Below are 17,469 nucleotides of genomic sequence, written 5' to 3' on the forward strand. Positions count from 1 at the left end.
AGCCATATTTCTTGCAATAAACTTCAATATTCAATAAGAATTCTCATAAATTTCCCATCCCTTATCTAACTAAGATGGTAATATATGACACAAGCATTGCCAACAATGCTGTAGCAATTATAAGTTTGTGACTCAGGTTCTGATAAAAAATAGTTTTTTTTTTCCTTACTGATTTTGAGAACAATCAAGTAAATGTAAATAGCTATACAAGTATTTATCTGCAAGTCTTACATGATGGACGAGGAACAAATACAGCAGTTATCAAACACAAATATTATAAATATTTAAGTACAATATATGTTAGTTTTCATTTCTACTAAACTTGTTTTGCTGTAATAATTTTCTAGCTTTCAAAGTCACCCACATTCTAAACACTGTAGTACATTTACTTTCTTTATGCCATCACAGCCTTTATTTTTTTAATACTTCATAAAGGTCACTCACCTTCCTTAAAACCAAATCTCCATCCATATGCATAGCCAGATTACTAAAGTACAGTAACATCTCATCAGTCCGCAAGTCCTGCGTAATGACATCTTCACCGTAGATGGCAATGATGGCCACGCAGAGAAACAAGTGGAAATAATCAGTCTGGTAGTGGGCCCAACATGCTTCCCACATGTTGAGAGCCTGAGACTCGGGAAACTCCCGCTTAAAACAGAGGAGGATCCACCGATGAGCGAAAAGCAACTCCATCCCATCTGCATGATGCCGCAGATGACTGTCAAACTGTGGAACCATTAGTCTCACAAGTTCACGCAGGTAGTTCTAATGGTAGAACAAGGACAGTGAACTTACATAAACCATATATTCTAACATCTTCACACTCTTAAGGTATAGAAGCAAAATTTATTGTTTTTTTGTGATCAATTTTGGATAAAGTTACCCCAGTTATCTGCAACAAGAAAAGTAAACACATTTGCTCTGCATGTTTAGAATATATTTTGTGAAAAAAAAAAGTAAAACACACCAGGTTTATCTCCATGTCAGTATCCTTAGGAGAACTGAAAAATATAGTGCATTGCATCAGACCAACAAAACACCAGAACGTTTCAGCTTCATCTCAGTAGTTCAGCCAGAATAGGAGCTAAAAGGTCTGACATGCCTTGTGTGTAGCCCATCACAGGGTTGTAAACAGCATAGTTCAGAAGAATAAACCTGTGCAGGAAAAGAAGTGGTCAGTGTGGTTAAGGAGAACCAGCTCGCATACACTACATTAGTGGTCAGTGGGGTTAAGGAGAACCAGCCCGCACACTACATTAGTGGTCAGTATGGTTAAGGAGAACCAGCCCATTAGTGGTCAGTATGGTTAAGGAGAACCAGCCCATACACAACATTAGTGGTCAGTGGGGTTAAGGAGAACCAGCCCATATACTACATTAGTGGTCAGTGTGGTTAAAGAGAACCAGCCCGTACACTACATTAGTGGTCAGTGTGGTTAAGGAGAACCAGCCCGCACACTACATTAGTGGTCAGTGTGGTTAAGGAGAACCAGCCCGCATACACTACATTAGTGGTCAGTGTGGTTAAGGAGAACCAGCCCGCACACTACATTAGTGGTCAGTGTGGTTAAGGAGAACCAGCCCGTACACTACATTAGTGGTCAGTGTGGTCAAGGAGAACCAGCCCGCATACACTACATTAGTGGTCAGTGTGGTTAAGGAGAACCAGCTTGTACATTACATTAGTGGTCAGGGTGGTTAATGAGAACCAACCTGTATATTTATCAGTGATCAGTGTGGCTTAGAAGATCAAACTTGTGTTTACAAACTTTGTTTTTATATCTAACTTTATTTAACTAAATTTATTAATATAATAAGTAGTGGTTATTGTTTTCATATTAACCTAACGTTATTTAAAATAATATGAAATCCTTTAAATTTTGTATTCTAAATATCTAAAGTTTTATTTCAGTTTCAACAGATGAGTTATATTTGATAAGTCACACTCACATGGCTTGAAATTAGCATTGGCTAGCTAGCTAAAAGTTAATCTGTAGCCAGTGATCATTGAGGGGCACTGACATTTGTTAGTAAACCATTTATGATTCAGACAATTTGTAAATGATGATTAAAACAACAACAGAGGAATATATGATATCAAAAGTACCCAGTACACTTTTTCCACGAGTTTGTGGCCCATTATTCCAGCAGATGTTTTCAAGGGATTCCCCAAATTTAAATTGCAACTACAGGCAATCCAGATCTCAGTCTCTATCTGTCTGTTTTTTATTACATCTTTTCACTTCATATCAGAAAATTAGCTATTATCAGATGCAAAGACTTAAAGTTTGATATCATATGAAATAAAATGAGACATTTCTTAAGGATTAACATCAGTTGACTAGCTACCCCTGCTAGGAGCATAAAACTTGGAAGTTTTTTTTTCTGTGCCAGCACAGCCAATACATGTGTAAATCTAAAAGTTGTATGTAAACATTTTCTGGAGACAAAAAATAGTTTATTTCAAGTTCTCATTTACCATTCAAATTAACTAACAATCCATGATGATGAAAAAACCCACTTGTGGAGAAAAATACATATTTAAAAATGACTGGTATGGGTAGAGAAAGCACTAGTAGAGTAATGAACAACTTTTAAACCTTCGGTCATCAACAGGTTCACAAAGAATGAAAGGGCTACTGACCGGTAGCTGACCACATGTTTGAAGGTGGTTGTGAAATTCAATGTAGAATGTAGATGGCGTGCTTACATGTTAGATATATTTATTAATATAGGTATAAAGGTGTTCCTTTGTATTGGTTTATTTTGGGCTTGAGTTGTTGTAAAAGTAAGGCTTCTTTAATTTTGCTTTTGTTTATGTTTGTTTCTGTATTTAGTATTTGAGTGTTTTCTATGGTTACCTTGTGTTTATTTGACTTGCAGTGTTCAAAAACGTGTGAAGGTGACTTTTTATGTTCTTTAAATCTGGTTTCCATTTTTCTACTTGTTTCTCCAATATATAAGTCGTGGCAGTTATCACATTGTATTTTATAAATAATGTTGGTGTGGTGTTTGTTAGCATAGTTTTTACATAGTATAGACCTCAGTTTTGTGTCTGGTTTTTGAATACATTTGGTATTAACTGGAATGTCATATTTTGTTACCAGTTTTTGCCAAATGTTGGTTATTTTTCTGCTGATGTCAGGAATATATGGTATTCAGAAGTATATGGTTTCGTGATGTTTTAATCTGTGGGATATATTTACTTTTGTTGGTTGATTTTGCTTTATGTCTAGGTGTGTGCGTATAATGTTTTCTACGGTTTGTGGAGGAAACTTATTGATGTTGATGAAGTATTGTTTTATTTTGTCTAATTCATCGTTAATTTTATCTGGTGAGCATAGTTTTATGGCTGTGTTTATTTGGTTTCTTAGTATGTTGAGTTTTTGTTTTGTTTCATGTGCTGAGTCCCAAGGAATGTATAGTCCAGTATGGGTGATTTTTCAGTGGATTCCTGTTTTAAATTGTGTATCGGTTTTTGTAATTTTGAGGTTAAGAAATGATATTTGATTGCTTTCTTACTGTTCATGTGTGAAGTAAATTTTGTGATGTAAAGAGTTAATGTGATTGAAAACAATTGTGTGTTCTGTAGATGTGAATTCCGCAATTGTGTCGTCTACCTGTCTGTCCCAATATAGTGGCTATGTAATGCTGTGTTACTTGCTTGTGTTTCATCTTGGGTCATAAAAGTATTGGTTAGAACTGGTGATACTGGGTTGCCCATGCTTAGGCCATTTGTTTGTATATAGTTGTGGTTGTTGAACATGAAGTTTGTTTTCATCGTGGTGAATTCTATGAAGGTTGCTGGGAATGTCTATTGATGGGTTAGGGTCGTGGATATAGAGTTCTAAGGCTATCTTGCAGGCTTCAGTGGTTGAAACTTCTGTAAAGAGGGATATAACATCGAAACTGGCCATTAAGGCTTTATGATTAAGTTGATTTAGATTAGATTTGAAATTAAAGGAGTCTTTGATGAATGAGCTGGCTGATGTTACATATTTGGAGAATGCCCATGCTATGTATTTACCAAGATTGTAATTAAACGATTTATATGTGGACATTATTGGTCCTAATGGACAATCTGGTTTATGAGGTTTGGGGATGCCGTATATTTGTGGTCTGCGTGAGTCAGTCTTGCATAGGTAGAAATAAGGTGGACTTTGAAATTATGTTGGCTTTTTTAATTTTTAGTATTATTTTGTCTAGTTGCAATTCGTGCCTTTGTTGGATTTGTGTGTATTGGTTTAAATTTGTTTGGGTCTGATAAAATGTTTTTAATTTTTTGGATGTATTCATTCGTGTTCATTATGACTATAGGGTTTCCTTTATTTGCTTTTAGAATTTTAATGTTTTTGTCTTCTTTTAGGTGTTTAATGGAATTAATGTCTCTTTTTGTAAGGTTGTTTCTTAGTTTTCTGTTTTGTGAAACTATATATGTTGCAATCAAATATAATTTCTTAACCTCAAAATTACAAGAACCGATACACAATTTAAAACAGGAATCCACTGAAAAATCACCCATAATGAACTATACATTCCTTGGGACTCAGCACATGAAACAAAACAAAAACTCAACATACTAAGACACCAAATAAACACAGCCATAAAACTATGCTCACCAGATAAAATTAACGATGCATTAGATAAAATTAAACAATACTTCATCAACATCAATAAGTTTCCTCCACAAACCGTAGAAAACATTATACGCACACACCTAGACAGAAAGCAAAATCAACCAACAAAAGTAAATATATCTCGCAAATCAAAAAATCACGAAACCATATAATGCTGCATACCATATATTCCTGACATCAGCAGAAAAATAACCAATATTTGGTAAAAACTAGTAAAAAAATATGACATTCCAGTTAATACCAAATTTATTCAAAAACCAAGCACAAAACTGAGGTCTATACTATGTAAAAACTACACTGACAAACACCACACCAACATTATTTATAAAATACAATGTGATAACTGCCACAACTTCTGTATTGGAGAAACAAATAGAAAAATGAAACCAGATTCAAAGAACATAAAAGGTCACCTTCACACGTTTTTGAACACTGCAAATCAAATAAACACAACATAACCATAGAAAACACTCAAATACTAAATACAGAAACAAACATAAACAAAAGCAAAATTAAAGAAGCCTTACTTATACAACAACTCAAGCCCAAAATAAACCAATACAAAGAAACACCTTTATACCTATATTAATAAATATATCCAACACCTAAGCACCCCCTCTACATTCCTACACTCAATTACACAACTGCCTTAAAACATGTGGTCAGCTACCGGTCAGTAGCCCTTTCTTTGTTTGTGAACCTAAAGATGACCAAAGAACTTCGAAATGTTGTTCACTCCTCTATTAGTGCTTTCTTTACCCATACCAACCGTTTTTAAATATATAAAATAGCTAACAGAAATTATTGATAACATAAAAGTTTACAGAAAATTTCTATCATTTTTTCATTCAGAACACACACATTCGAGGATCCATTTGACTGAGTAATCTTAAATTTACAACCAACAACTTACTTCATGCTGTCGATGTTTGGGTTATCCTCTCCACTAAAGAATGGATTACTTCTATCTGTTCTAACCACATCTTTTTCCACAGTACACTGAACATTTTTCCAAAATTCTCTTTTCTCTTCATCACACATGTGATCCCTTAAGGCCAAATAATCATATTCAGGTAAAACTTACACTTCATTAACTTCCACATTCTACAACATTTTAATAATCAGTTCAGTAGCTATCATAACCATCAATATTATTAACAGAGGTTCATTGATCAATAAGTTTTTATACATGACTTTCATCGCTATTTAATGTCTGTTATGATGTACAGTAAATATTGGACTTGCATATATATGGCTAATGAAAGCTCCATTTACTAAGCCTAACAGGCCATATTATTTAGACCCTGTATCTGGTTTAGTATCAAAATTCTTTAACTTCATAAGCCCACAGAAAACTGAATGAATCAATTCATTGGTAAGACCTTGAATGACTCAACATTTTGTTACATTGCATGACACGAATACACCAACAACACGTGCTGTCGTTACCTTTTTAAAATGCTGAGTTCAGTATTGGTATGATTCAGTTACCTTAGGAATACATCAACAACATGCACTGTCATTACCTTTTTTAAATGCTGAGTTCAGTATTGGTATGATAGTGAGTGTTGTCGAGTTATTCTTAAGGTAATTGAATCATACCAAAACTGAACTCAGCATTTAAGAAAGGTGATGATAGTGCATGTTGTTGATGTATTCCTAAGGTAACTGAATCATACCAATACTGAACTCAGCATTTAAAAAAAGATAAACCAAAATTATGACAACAATCACACTAGCACTTCTATAATTCTAAGTCCCAACGATTTGGAAAAAGTCAGGTTTCATGAAAACACATGGTATAGAAAAACTAGAATTATTAATTTACTTGTTCGTTACCTACTAAAGTCTACTGACAGTTGAATGTTTTATACGCTAGTAAATCGCTTGCTTTTCCTACCCCAAGGAATACCTCATGGGGAAATACAAGTGAAATTGTTGTGTGGTGAATTCCATGAAGCAGAACAGAACAGAACAATACCACGAGAAAGAGTATGGTTGTTCTGAAACTCAACTCAAGATTTCAAATGAAAAGTACAACATGGAGAAGAAATAAAAAAACGTTTTGCACGCAACCTTGAGACGTGTTATAAAGTAATTTTCTCCATCTTTGACATTACAATTTATGTATTTACAAGTCAAAAGGATGTTAATATTAACATTTTATTAATTCAAAATTTAATTTTAAATTGGGCACTCTAAAGAACATTTACTTATCAGGTAGATATACCTGAAAATGTTCATTACAAATTAGCACAAAAACAGAAATAAAACTATTTTTAAGTTTATTTTATATAGTTACTCAAGCAGGTTGCACAACATACTATGATCTCCTACCTTCGTCTTCTTATGGCTTGGTATTCTATATATTTGTCATTTCTAATTTGTTCTCTTTCATCAAATGTGCTATGGAAGCTGTAATGATGCAACAAGAATGTCCATGCCTCCTTCCTTAGCTTTGGATCTACTCCTCCAAAGAATATAGCCTGGAAAATATACATTTTAAGAAATGTTACATCAAGCCTAAACAAGTACGCTTAAAATGGCATGAAAACTGTTCTATCTTTCATATTGTGTAAACATACCTTATTTATATATAAATATATTTATATTATTTTATATATTATATATTATTTATTTATTTATATATTTAACAAAAACAAATTATGGGAGTTTTTATTTACCAACACCATATTTTACTCCTTCCACAGAAAGTTCATTATAAAAAAATATTTTCTGGACCACGTTATTTATACCCTGAATTTCTTTACCATCAATACAAGGCATAAAAGAAGGAAATAACAAATAGAACATCTAAAGTACATAAAGCATGCAGAGGAACAAGACAGAAGGACAACTAAAGCATGCAGAGGAACAAGACAGAAAGACAACTAAAGCATGCAGAGGAACAACACAGAAAGACAACTAAAGCATGCAGAGGAACAACACAGAAAGACAACTAAAGCATGCAGAGGAACAAGACAGAAAGACAACTAAAGCATGCAGGGGAACAAGACAGAAAGACAACTAAAGCATGCAGGGGAACAAGACAGAAAGACAACTAAAGCATGCAGGGGAACAAGACAGAAAGACAACTAAAGCATGCAGGGGAACAAGACAGAAAGACAACTAAAGCATGCAGGGGAACAAGACAGAAAGACAACTAAAGCATGCAGGGGAACAAGACAAAAACACAACTAAAGCATGCAGGGGAACAAGACAAAAACACAACTAAAGCATGCAGGGGAACAAGACAAAAACACAACCAAAGCATGCAGGGGAACAAGACAAAAACACAACCAAAGCATGCAGGGAACAAGACAAAACACAACAAGCATGCAGGGGAACAAGACAAAAACACAACCAAAGCATGCAGGGGAACAAGACAAAAACACAACCAAAGCATGCAGGGGAACAAGACAAAAACACAACCAAAGCATGCAGGGGAACAAGACAAAAACACAACCAAAGCATGCAGGGGAACAAGACAAAAACACAACCAAAGCATGCAGAGGAACAAGAGAGAAAGAGAACTAAAGCATGCAGAGGAACAAGAGAGAAAGAAAACTAAAGCATGCAGAGGAACAAGAGAGAAAGAGAACTAAAGCATGCAGAGGAACAAGACAGGAACACAACTAAAGCATGCAGAGGAACAAGACAGAAACACAACTAAAGCATGCAGAGGAACAAGACAGAAACATAACTAAAGCATGCAGAGGAACAAGACAGAAACATAACTAAAGCATGCAGAGGAGTAAGACAGAAACATAACTGACAAACATTTATAATAAAAGTGTTTTCCTAAATTTTAAAAGTAACTCTGTAAGAGATCTTGACATGTAAACTTTGACCCAATTATTTACTTGGAGTTAAAAGACCACTTTCTTTAAGATCTTACGAATCCTTTGGTAATAAAAGTTATCTAAGCAACAAGAAACTACAAACTTTCTCAGGAAGTTTGATAAAGTTTATCATCATATCTAAGTCATTGAATGGAACTGATCATTCAGTCATGCTTTAAATTTGTGGGTTTAAATAATAAATCAATATGTTTATTTTATAACAAATGTTGTCTTCAATCCTACCGAATGTAAGATCAGTTCTGTGTTTTGAGACTAGTGAGGAAGAAAACTAATATTAAAAACCAAGTGATGATGAGAAAACCCACTTGTAGAGAAAATTATATAGTTAAAAATGGCTGGGTAGAGAAAGCACTAGTAGACAGTCATTGTCAGGTCCACCGAAGAAAGTCGAAACGTTGTTTGCTCCTCTACTAGTGCTTTCTCTACCCATACCAGCTGTTTTTAAATATATAATAACAAAGTTTATCTTTTATTTTTAATACTTGTTAAGTTTTTCATTTTTTGTTGCTGTTTTTTTTTAAATCTAATATGTATCTCTTAACTACTAACAGATAACAATTCGAACTCTCATAAACTCAGTTATGTTTACTTTAACAATAAACAAACAACATTCGACAGTTATTATGTTTACTTTTCTAAGATGAAAATCATCTTCAATTTGTCCATCTTCATTCATAAAATCTCGCCATACATCTTCATCAACAACTGAATAAATACCCTCCTCAGGGTGGCATTCAGCTGGTGTGACTTCAGGTCGACAAACAGAAAATTGACAATATGGACAGTTGTCATTCTAAATACAAACATTATTCAAAGAAAAATTTGAGTTCCACTTAAATTTTTGGTTTTTGATAAGAACAATGTATAAAAGCTGTTAGGTAAACAAGTTGTACCACATTCAAACTACAGAATGTTATTTTATTAAATCATAGAACTGTTAGGTAAACAAGTTGTACGACATTAAAACTACAGAATGTTATTTTATTAAATCATAGAACTGTTAGGTAAACAAGTTGTACGACATTCAAACTACAGAATGTTATTTTATTAAATCATAGAACTGTTAGGTAAACAAGTTGTACAACGTTCAAACTACAGAATGTTATTTTATTAAATCATAGAACTGTTAGGTAAACAAGTTGTACGACGTTCAAACTACAGAATGTTATTTTATTAAATCATAGAACTGTTAGGTAAACAAGTTGTAACTGACGTTCAAACTACAGAATGTTATTTTATTAAATCATAGAACTGTTAGGTAAACAAGTTGTACGACGTTCAAACTACAGAATGTTATTTTATTAAATCATAGAACTGTTAGGTAAACAAGTTGTACGACGTTCAAACTACAGAATGTTATTTTATTATATCATAGAACTGTTAGGTAAACAAGTTGTACGACGTTCAAACTACAGAATGTTATTTTATTATATCATAGAACTGTTAGGTAAACAAGTTGTACGACGTTCAAACTACAGAATGTTATTTTATTATATCATAGAACTGTTAGGTAAACAAGTTGTATGACATTCAAACTACAGAATGTTATTTTATTAAATCATAGAACTGTTAGGTAACCAAGTTGTATGACATTCAAACTACAGAATGTTATTTTATTAAATCATAGAACTTAGGTAAACAAGTTGTACGACGTTCAAACTACAGAATGTTATTTTATTATATCATAGAACTGTTAGGTAAACAAGTTGTACGACGTTCAAACTACAGAATGTTATTTTATTATATCATAGAACTGTTAGGTAAACAAGTTGTACGACATTCATACTACAGAATGTTATTTTATTAAATCAGAATTGTTAGGTAAACAAGTCATTCAACATATAGTAGGCTATTTGGTAGAACAATGAGGAATATGAATTAATAAATGTAATTATAAAATTAATTTTTTTAAAGAATGAATTTACAATTCAAAATAAATTATAATTATTAAAACGAGAAATGAAACATTACTCCATAAAACAACAGTTTATTTAATGTAACCACAAGAATGTACCACATAACTTGTTGCTATGTATACAAAGGTGAAACAGACGGAACTATTAGATAAAGAAATCTTCTGGCTCTACACACACAAGACGCCAGCAATCCGGCTAAATCTTCTGGATAACGCCGGCTAAACCTTCTGGCTCTACACACACACACAAGACGCCAGCAATCCGGCTAAACCTTCTGGCTCTACACACACACACAAGACGCCAGCAATCCGGCTAAACCTTCTGGCTCTACACACACACACACACACACAAGACGCCAGCGATCCGGCTAAACCTTCTGGCTCTACACACACACACACAAGATCCAGTGATCCGCTAAACCTTCTGGCTCTACACACACAAGACGCCAGCGATCCGGCTAAACCTTCTGGCTCTACACACACACACAAGACGCCAGCGATCCGGCTAAACCTTCTGGCTCTACACACACACACAAGACGCCAGTGATCCGGCTAAACCTTCTGGCTCTACACACACAAGACGCCAGTGATCCGGCTGAACCTTCTGGCTCTACACACACAAGACGCCAGTGATCCGGCTAAACCTTCTGGCTCTACACACACACACACACACACAAGACGCCAGTGATCCGGCTAAACCTTCTGGCTCTACACACACAAGATGCCAGTGATCCGGCTAAACCTTCTGGCTCTACACACACAAGATGCCAGTGATCCGGCTGAACCTTCTGGCTCTACACACACAAGACGCCAGTGATCCAGCTAAATCTTCTGGCTCTACACACACACAAGACGCCAGTGATCCGGCTGAACCTTCTGGCTCTACACACACACAAGACGCCAATGATCCGGCTGAACCTTCTGGCTCTACAAACACACAAGACGCCAGTGATCTGGCTGAACCTTCTGGCTCTACAAACACACAAGACGCCAGCGATCTGGCTGAACCTTCTGGCTCTATAAACACACAAGACGCCAGCGATCTGGCTGAACCTTCTGGCTCTACACACACACAAGACGCCAGCGATCTGGCTGAACCTTCTGGCTCTACACACACAAGACGCCAGTGATCCAGCTAATCGATTGGTTGACAAACACAACATAATTGACACTGAGCATCCCACAACATTTGTAATGATTGTCAGAGGTTTTGTTTAGATAAAAGACAATATAAATAAAAAATTCAGAATTTAAAAAAAACACATGAGAATTGTCAAAGTAAGGAGAAAGACCAGAGATAATATAAATATTATTTACAGAAAGTAGAAAACCTTGCTTTGATCCACCAAATGTAATTCTAGTTAAGAACATAGAAGCAAAATGTTTGAGTAAATAATGTCCACAGTTTCTTCAATCTCGTCTCTTTACATTTTATGATCACTATTTGCAGGTTTTTAAATTCTCAACTTTGTTTAATTTACCTTGTTTGTTGGTTTTTCTGTTGTTCTTTTATGGGCCAATTATCCCTTAACATGGTAACTAACATTACACATTGTTATGATAACAAATATAGTTTTCACTTCATATATAATATAGGAGTTAGCTCCCTAAAGACACCAACTGTATAGTGTACAAAGCATTTTGTGTTGATATGTTAGTCATCTAATGTTTGTCCATTATTGGCTGTTTCACCCTGTACTTAAGGATCACCAGGTATTTGTAAGAAAGCTGATTTTAAGAAACATTAACACTGTTTACATCAGAATTATGATGTTTGATAGTGTCTTTAACACATAGAAATTTTTATTGATATTCCTATCCATATTCCTTGTAGGCTGTCAAGATGATAATAATTAGAAATGTGCTGTTTTTAGCTGATTTTCTCTTCTTTTATACATTTCTCTATATGTACAGCCTTAGCAGTCAATAGCAAAGTGTTGCTTGAACTAAATCTTCACCGATTATATATTGTAATCTATGAAGCAAGTAAGCTCTACTAATTTCAGAGAATATGACAAACAAATAAAACACCTATGAATTAAAAAATTTTCCATACTTATGATTAACTAGTGTAATATTAAGTCTGCTTTAGTCAGTGTAATCTTTCCCACCTTTCTCCATGGACTTGTCTTATTTTGAAATCTTTTGTGTGTGCCTAAATCAGTTGGCAACTATCTTGTTTGTCCCAATGAAGCCATAATGACAAAGTGTTTGCTTAAGTAAAACCAATTATGTTTCATGGAGTAACAGCTTGTGCTCTGTTTCTCCTTTCAACAATGAATATAACTCTCCGGCTTGCACTACAAACTTTAAATTTGTATAAACCTTACTTTATTACATCTACTCTGAACTAATAATGACTTTCACAATAAAAAGCTACATTACTTCAAAAAGAGTTATAAACGTTTGACTAACAACTTGGTTAAAGATCAGAAATGCAAGATAAAGCTAAATTGTATTCACCTCTGTGTGAGACTGTATTACATTAAGAGCTAAATCTTGTATTCACCTCTGTGTGAGGCTGTATTACATTAATAGCTAAATCTTGTATTCACCTCTGTGTGAGACTGTATTACATTAATAGCTAAATCTTGTATTCACCTCTGTGTGAGACTGTATTACATTAATAGCTAAATCTTGTATTCACCTCTGTGTGAGACTGTATTACATTAAGAGCTAAATCTTGTATTCACCTCTGTGTGAGAGTATTACATTAATAGTATTACATTAAGAGCTAAATCTTGTATTCACCTCTGTGTGAGACTGTATTACATTAATAGCTAAATCTTGTATTCACCTCTGTGTGAGACTGTATTACATTAATAGCTAAATCTTGTATTGACATTATTCAAGAGCTAAATCTTGTATTCACCTCTGTGTGAGACTGTATTACATTAAGAGCTAAATCTTGTATTCACCTCTGTGTGAGACTGTATTACATTAAGAGCTAAATTTTGTATTCACCTCTGTGTGAGACTATTACATTAAGAGCTAAATCTTGTATTCACCTCTGTGTGAGACTGTATTACATTAAGAGCTAAATCTTGGAATCACCTTTGTGTGAGACTGTATTACATTAAGAACTAAATCTTGTATTCATCTCTGTGTGAGACTATTACATTAAGAACTAAATCTTGTATTCATCTCTGTGTGAGACTATTACATTAAGAACTAAATCTTGTATTCATCTCTGTGTGAGACTGTATTACATTAAGAACTAAATCTTGTATTCACCTCTGTGTGAGACTGTATTACATTAAGACCTAAATCTTGTATTCACCTCTGTGTGAGACTGTATTACATTAAGAGCTAAATCTTGTATTCTATATACTAAATAACAGATGCTACTAAAACACTGAAGCTTCAATCCTCTATCTTCAGTCTGCCACTCACAAAACACCAGCAAAGGACAAGAATTATATCAGGTTAGAACAGTGTAATGTATATTATAAATGAAATAATTATTCCTTCCAATAATCTTTCAAACACAGACTAACCTTTTTCGATTTACTGAGAAAATCCCACTCTCCAAAGACACTAGCCAGTTTTTCCAGCCCTCCATTGTGGAAATGGAAAATCTTATATTGACTTTCTCTGCTTGCAATAACCAACTGTCCACAGGTACACTCTTTATTGTTAGGAAACAGACGGAGCGATTTCATCAAACCTGCTCAGGGTAAGAAATAATAGTTTACATTTTAAATTTTGCATACAGTATAAGCTATTGAAAGAAATAAAAAGTCTGTGCTACCAAAGTTGTTAAACACAAAATTGCACTTAGTAACATGGAAAATACATTCAATAAAAACTGACAAATTTCAACTGTTTGTAATGAAGACATTAAACCTAATTGAAAACACTTAAAAAACTCCAAATGTTAAGTGATCATTAATGTTTTATGTTGTTGGTTCACCACCAAGTTTCTACTGAAACTCATTAAAACAATACACACACATTTTAAAATGAATATGCTTTGTGGTACAGTAGCAGTTCGCATACATCTGTACAAGGAAAAGTCACAGCTGAATGGTTCATATAAAGACTTTAATAACCGACTGGTTAGCCAGCCAGTCCTCAAAATAAAATGAGCAAACATGAAACTCCAGGGTTATACTTGTTGACAAAAGCCACAGATACTTTACAAGAGATAATGAGAGTTCAGATCACACAAACACAGGGATAAACCAAGATACAAGAGATAATGAGAGTTCAGATCACAGACACAGGGATAAAAATTAGAACTGTATGAAGACATTTTTCTTGTACTTCTACAAGAACAAGCTGACAATCCAATGAGAAGAACTCTTACTCTCAGTAAGAAGAAAACATAACTATGAATGGACTAATACAGTTTACCATCCAATGGTCAGCACTAAGGTAAGCTGAAGAAAAGAGAGAAAGTTAAGAGACTTGTGAAACCCATAATTGCTTGTAGGCAAGCAAGAGTATGAATCTCTCTTTTCTTCTGAGATTTATAAAAACGTTTTTAAATGATTATACTAACAAGTAAAACATCATAAATTCTTTTGTTTCTTGTTTTATTTCTGTAAAAACTACTCAAGGATCATCTTCATTAACTATCCATAATCTAAAAGTGATAAGTCTGAAGGGAAGGTAGCTTGTCTACACCAGCACTGACAACTCTTAGATTATTATTTCACCAAGGAAAAGTAAAGCTGATCATCACATAGTAATGGCCCAACAACTGAAAAGCATGAACATATTCAGTAATGGGATTAACATTAGAGAAAAACTACTTAATGTGGCCAATGTTCAGGTATGTTTGTTAAACCAACAGATGGCCCAAAGAGTTAATATGGTGACACAGACATACAAATGTAGACTTTACAGGAAACACGCTAAAATAAAAGTAACATTTGTAAGTAAGTAAAACATATTCCATAGAAACACAAAAAAAGTGTTTAAAAACTCATACACCGTATTATTTGTAACATTTGTAAGTAAGTAAAACATATTCCATAGAAACACAAAAAAAGTGTTTAAAAACTCATACACCGTATTATTTGTAACATTTGTAAGTAAGTAAAACATATTCCATAGAAACACAAAAAAAGTGTTTAAAACTCATTGTATTATTTGTAACATTTGTAAGTAAGTGAAACATATTCCATAGAAACACAAAAAAAGTGTTTAAAACTCATACACGTATTATTTGTAACATTTGTAAGTAAGTAAAACATATTCCATAGAAACACAAAAAAAGTGTTTAAAAACTCATACACCGTATTATTTGTAACATTTGTAACGTAAGTAAAACATATTCCATAGAAACACAAAAAAAGTGTTTAAAAACTCATACACCGTATTATTTGATTCTTTGTTAAGTCTACCACATTGTTTAATAGTCACTGAAGTAATAATCAGTGATGTTGAGAAAACCCACTTGTGGAGAAAAATATATATGTAAAAACGGCTCGTTTGGGTTGAGAAATTATTTTACGTAAAGGAGAAAACAACGTTTCAACCTTCGGTCATCGTCAGGTTCATAAAGAAAGAAAGAGGTAACTGACTGGAAGCTGACCACGTTTAAAAAGGGTTGTGTAACTGAGTGTCGGAATGTAGAGGGCGTGCTAGGTGTTTGAATATATAATTTTATATTATTTATTTTATTATTATTATTATTTATTATATGAAATACATAAACAATGGAAAATGTAGAAACCATAAAACATAATGAGTAGAAACACAGAAAAGGATATCTTATGAATTGAGATGAAAACTGAACCCTTTCAACACTTTAGATTTTTGTACATGACTTGAAAAAAACAACAAAAACTACAGGCTTGACTTGTACAGAGTAGTATTTGAAAATGTAAGAAACAGTTGGGATAATGGCTTTCTATGACTCTTCTGCATCAAAAATAATAACTACTTTACAGATTTTAAAATACAGAAATGGAATGATTTTCATACAGAAGAATAAACTTCTATGTACTTAGATCTACAGAGAAGACTGCACAAGAGCTCCCCCTGTTGAGCAGTCTATTAGGACTTTGACCACTCATGCTTCCAGGAGTCTCTGGGAAAGTCAGATTATGAGCCTGGGCAACAGTCTCAGGTGTACTTTCAACAAACAAAAACTTCTTTTTCAAATTCTGTAATGGAGAGGGAGGGTTCGAATCCAGGGGAGTAGAGGGGTAGGAATCAGGATCTCGATTAGAAGTAGTTGGAGTGGTAGAACTACTTGTAGATGTTGGACTAATGCTTATATCTGGGGTTGGTGTTGTTTGGCTGTGCCGAATGGATGATTCACGTTTTTCCACATTTTGAGACAGTTCTAATCTCATTCCTTGTTTCTTTCCAATCTCTGTTTCTAATTCTAAACATTTATCACTAGAATTTTGGCACAAAGATTCTGGTCTGTTCTTGACAACAGTATATGCTGCTACAGGTTTGTTTACAAAGGTCTCATCGCTTCCAAGTTTCTGCTTTATGTTCTGAGGAGTATTTATCTTCATATTTCGTTCTGTGAATACACTGACCCTCTCATCAGAGTTTTCCAATATGGAAGTATGCAACTGGGAAACTCTTTCTGAAAAAAGGTCTTCACAACCATCTTGATGTCTTCTAGCATGAGAAGTACCATTTTCACTGTCTGAACTTGACAATACTGAATGGCCAACTGTACTTGACTTTGTCTTTTCATTGCCTATAATAAAGAATTATTTATTTATTAATGATCAAAATTCCACAATCTTAGACTCACAGGTTGAAAGCAGGTTTGTAATGTTGTTAAGTGATACATATTTTACCCATGTGTTCTTACTTCACATGTCACCATGTTCCTGCTTTACGTGCGCGTTACCATATTCTTCCAGTTAGTTTTCTGTTTAAACATTACGGTGTTCTTCCGGTAAGTTTTCTGTTTAAATATTATGGTTTTCAGTTTAAATATTATAGTGTTCTTTAAGTTAGTTTTCAGTTTAAATATTACAGTGTTCTTCTGGTTAGTTTTCAGTTTAAATATTACAGTGTTCTTCTGGTTAGTTTTCAGTTTAAATATTACAGTGTTCTTTAGGTTAGTTTTCAGT

At 34.0% G+C, this 17,469-nt stretch overlaps 1 pseudogene across 1 annotated transcript in view; it reads right to left on the reverse strand.

The window, feature by feature from the left end:
- The window catches only part of LOC143239520 (TBC1 domain family member 16-like), a 41,179-nt pseudogene that overhangs the window by 13,677 nt on the left and 10,033 nt on the right, over positions 1 to 17,469 (reverse strand). Inside the window, exons 5-11 of the transcript XR_013021224.1 lie at positions 16,374 to 17,087; positions 13,915 to 14,084; positions 9,134 to 9,295; positions 6,977 to 7,125; positions 5,553 to 5,687; positions 971 to 1,158; positions 445 to 768 (exon numbers count right to left, since the gene is read on the reverse strand). The product of XR_013021224.1 is annotated as a TBC1 domain family member 16-like (transcript). The remainder of the gene's footprint in view (positions 1 to 444; positions 769 to 970; positions 1,159 to 5,552; positions 5,688 to 6,976; positions 7,126 to 9,133; positions 9,296 to 13,914; positions 14,085 to 16,373; positions 17,088 to 17,469) is intronic.

Source organism: Tachypleus tridentatus, chromosome 13 (assembly GCF_004210375.1).
Source record: "Tachypleus tridentatus isolate NWPU-2018 chromosome 13, ASM421037v1, whole genome shotgun sequence".
NCBI lineage: Eukaryota > Metazoa > Arthropoda > Merostomata > Xiphosura > Limulidae > Tachypleus > Tachypleus tridentatus.